The following is a 4,566-nucleotide window of genomic DNA, read 5'->3' on the forward strand; positions in this document are numbered from 1 at the left end:
CAGAGGGCGAGGACTGTGTGGTCCTCATGTGACTCTGGCTTGAAGCTCAGCTCCAGACTCCTAGGCTGGATCCCTGCCCCTTGCTCCCAGGGCTCTCCACCCTCCTCAGTCCCTCTGGCTGTACCACCCCCAGGATACCCTCTGCAGTGCCCAGAATCCAAAATGCACCGTCATCTTCCACCTGCCTAAAAACACCCACCTTCTGACTGTGCCACCGGGAGGAGCCCAGGTCCTCACCTTGGCCCTGAATGGATGGCGCCTGGACAGAGCTTCCATCAGCCAGTCAGACAGGAGCCCTTCCTGCTTCTTGGGAGCTCAGCCCCATGGATGTGGCACCACCTGCATCCAAAATACCTTTCCATCCCACCCCAGGCATCAACACAAAGGGGATGCTTTTCCCTCAAACAACATGCTATTATTATTTAGATGAACCATTTTTTCTTTGTATTAAAATCAGTGAATTAATCATGTATTTATTTCCAAATTGTTGTAGGTTTACATAAAGATCCCATGTTCCCTGCAGGCAGCTTCCAGGAAGCAGAGGGAGAAGAGATGTGGGCAAGGACCTGGAGTCTCTCCCCTGCCCTGCAGTGTGCTCGATGCTCAACAGACAGCAACCGGTAGGTGTAGCCTGCGATGAAGACAATGCCCTTCGTGTGTTGAGGAGTTTCTGAGAAAGCCAAAGATGCCTTGAATCCCCAACTGTTTCTAGTAACTACTCTGTATCAGCACTTTTAAATGCAGGATCTGATTTAGTTTCCAAGGCTCTTGTGGATGTCAGGGAGGGGGGTCCCCCCTCTTCTCCCTCCAGTGCTCTTTCTGCCCTACCCTCTGCAGTGACACCCACCCACAGTCTCAGCAGAGTGAATATGTGCCCCTACCTCCTGATGCCAGGGAGTGTAGCCTGGGAGACTCAGCTGCCTCCACAGGATAGAACTTGCCTGAGCACCTACACAGGTGCCCGTAGGCTCCCCAACAGCCGTGACCTTCATGAGGGGCAGGTATCAGACAAGAGACAATGGGGGGAAAAGGACAGTGGGAGTTTTCTTTACAAAATCCAGCAAGGATATGCACAATGCACCACCCTTCACCTGCAAGGAGGATTCTGAGGTATGTGAATTCAGGTTCAGTGCAGTTTTTATGGCTTTGGGGTCTGACCACCTAGGAAAGCTGACCCAACAGTTGAAGTGTCCAACTGCCAGTTTCAAAGAAGAACCCCATTAATATCTTACCAGAAGACTTAGGGTGGTAATCGAAATGTCTTCAACTATACCCCGAGACTGAATAGACTGCGCCAAACAAAATGTGCTCATTTCCCATTTGGAAACGTTCGAGTATATTTAGACTCAGGCAGAAAAACCAGGTGTCTACCTGTTCTGACCAAAGTGCACGTTATTTTTCAGACCCAGGAGATTTATTGGAGAGATGATGAACTTCTAACACGCATGTCTGATTCCAGACTTTCCTCTCACTCATAAGACACTATCTACAGTCTGGCTGTTGACACCACTGAGGTTCATTACCATCATCTCCCACAGAAGGAACCCAGCTTCCCAAAGCCCCAAACTGCCCTGGCTCAGGCACCAACACTCGAGTGCTCCTCCTGGATCCTCACCGCCATGCCCCGTATTGCCTATTCTGTGGGACTATGGAACGTCTCTCCACCTTCCTCGTGTGACTGTGGCCCCTAGACCATCGCTCTGGGTATGGGGTGTCCCGCTTCTCCTAGTGTCCCCACTGCTAACACAGGGCCTTCCACAGAGCAGAGGCTCCGTGAAGTTCTGTGGACTAAATGAACCAGTGAGAAGGGGGGCTATTAATCTCATCAATTTTCCCCTACTTTCTTAAATAATAACCTGGCAAAATCCAAGTAAATAGATATGGATTAGCTCTAGAGAAGGACAGACAAAAACTATAGAACTAAGTTCTATAGTTAGTGAACTAAGAATTCACTACAATCATTTTTTGTTTTCCAATTCTTCCACCAACTATATACTGCTAGTAAGTTCACATATCCAAAATAGTTGTAATTCCAGTTCCATGTGATCTTGCTCAGGGCCACAAAATAAAATGGGAGAGTTCCCAATCTCTTTTACAAAACAGCAAAACTCTGGTCCTTTAACTGGTTAAGTACAAATACATGTGTGATCAATGTCATTCACAAAGTTAGATACTGAAGTTTACTAAGGCTTAAGGTGAGAAAACACATTTGAAAAATTCATAAAAAACAGATTTATTTCCACGTCATCGCAGAGAAAAGGAACACAAAGATGCTACACACTGGGTTCCCCAGTGGCCCAGGCCATCACTACTGAGAAAGCTGACTGGTCCCTCTTCAGTCACAGAGAGAAGGATGTTTGGTGGCTTCTCTGGGTCAGGGCACCTCTTCTCCCTCACAGCCTCTGCAGACGGGGGTGGGAAGGTTCTGGAAAACCTTTGGCTGACTCTGAGCAGATACTCCGTGACTTCCTACTTGTTGGTCTCCACATAGGCCCAGGGACCCCACAGGAACTCGTATCGATAAGGGTCGTTGTCAGGCATCTGCTGGTACTCCAGGTACCCTTCCTGCACCCACACGTGGGTCAGCAGTGCCCTGTGCTCCCGAAAGATGCATTGCTCACTCCTGACACACACTCAACCTGCTGAGTGTTCCCCAGACCTCCTCCACAGGGGCACGGTCTCCATTCTGCATGATCAGGCTGAGGACGAGCACCAGGAGACCAGCCTTGGGGAAGCCCTGCCCACTGCTCAGCATTGCATTGCAGGTGAATCCCAGGGTGGAGACCATGATGTAAATGTGCTCCATGGGGGTCCACCTCCTTCACCTCAACGCCACAGACCAGGTCCTTGGCCTGATACTTGAAGAGCAAGGAACTTCATCAGGTTAACCGGCATCTCATTCAGAGCTTCCTGGGACAAGGCCACTGCAAGGGAGACTGGCGGGGAGGAGGCCGAGGCGGATGCAGCTTCCTCTGCCTCAGCCCCCAAGAGTTGCTCCTCCTCCAGGTCCTGGGCCTCGCCTGGGTCCTGAAGGTCTTCCTTGGGCTTGCTCAGCCCACTCATCTCGATCCCAAGTGCAATGCCTGGGATCGAAGCACAGACAGGAATAAGGCAGGGGGACAGATGGGGGCCATGGGCTTGGGGGAGGGAGAGGATGAGAGCGGCCTCTGCTGAGAACCGCATCCTGGGCGGTCTGACACAGACCATGTACAAGTCTCCTCTTCATGGGTGCTTTCAGTCCCCTGGCTACCTGAAGGAGGAAGTGAGGTGGCTCCCCAGAGTGCAGTCAGCACAGCCCGAGATTTCCAGGGCTGACAAGGTGTGGGGATTAGGCCCTTGTGGGCTCCCCTCTGTTCTGGGATGGGGAGCCCCTGGTGCACACTCAGGCCACCCTCCTCACCTTGACTCCTTGCCGAGGTCCAGCCCCGGCTGATCCAGGGTATTCGAAGGAGAGACGGCTAGGCGACCTATTCAAATGTTAATTAGAGATAATAAAGAGTAATAGAATGAGGATAGCTCAGTAGGAAAATTCAGTGCAGAAAAGAAGCTGAGTGGCTTGGTTTACGCGGAAAATCAATATAACCCGTGACACCAGGTTAGCTCTGACCACGGAGGCCGCAGGCGCCCTCTCGAATAGCGGAAGGTGCCCCACCTTAGACACCTTCTCGAGTGGGTCTTAGAAGCCCAGGCAAATAAATGGTCGCAGAGGACATCTGCGCTCCAGATGGACACTCAGCTGGAAGTTAAAGGGAAGAATGACATGGGGAGACCAAGCGTTGGTGAGCAAGGCCCATAGCTTTATTTTCAACAGGGGCTTTTATACCCTAAGTTACACATAGAGGATAATAGGGGATGCAAAGTCAGCAGTCTTTGATGCTTATCAAAAACCAGGGTTTCTTTCCTGCAAATTTATCGTATACAAATGGTTTAGGTGATTTACATCATCTTCTGGCCAGAGGCCTATTAACATTTTATGACTCTTGACAAGGACTTATCAACAAAGACTTATTTTCTCTAAGAGTAATTATTTTAAGGTTTGGCGCCATCTTCCGAAGATAAGATTACGTTCCTATAGGGTGGATGTGTAATGGGTTTACAAAGGAAAGAATTTACTACCTTAAGGGTCTAAAGTTACTAACACTAAGGCCACTACTTATTTTTTCTACATACCAACTATATTAATTAATACACATTCAAGGATACAATTCAGGGGATGTGAAAACTTGGCAACAAACATTGGCTCATCAATGAAATCTTTTACTAGTTTTATTCTGACAGTTTCTAATTCTCTGAGAGGCTCTAAGCTATTTGAATATCTTAAGCTTCCCGTGCCTCTGGAGGCTGGGAGACTGTAAACAATCGTATGCATAGCTGTAGGTGTCCAGGTAAACTTGTCAGGCGAGTTAGAGAGCCATCTGAGGGGTTTGGATTTAAACACTCCTAATTGCCCAGGAACTTTATTAACTGGAGCTGTAAGTTAACTCTTTGACAAAGAGAGTGAGATGGTGGTGGGGGACAGCCCCCAGTAAAGTCAGAGGTGAGAGCACAAAGCAATAAAGTAGGCAG

At 49.1% G+C, this 4,566-nt stretch overlaps 1 pseudogene; it reads right to left on the bottom strand.

The window, feature by feature from the left end:
• Window positions 1-2,244: 2,244 nt before the first annotated feature.
• On the bottom strand, window positions 2,245-3,491 carry LOC123465375 (annotated as a pseudogene).
• Between the last annotated feature and the right edge of the window lie 1,075 nt (window positions 3,492-4,566).

This window comes from Bubalus bubalis, chromosome X (assembly GCF_019923935.1).
Source record: "Bubalus bubalis isolate 160015118507 breed Murrah chromosome X, NDDB_SH_1, whole genome shotgun sequence".
Lineage (NCBI taxonomy): Eukaryota > Metazoa > Chordata > Mammalia > Artiodactyla > Bovidae > Bubalus > Bubalus bubalis.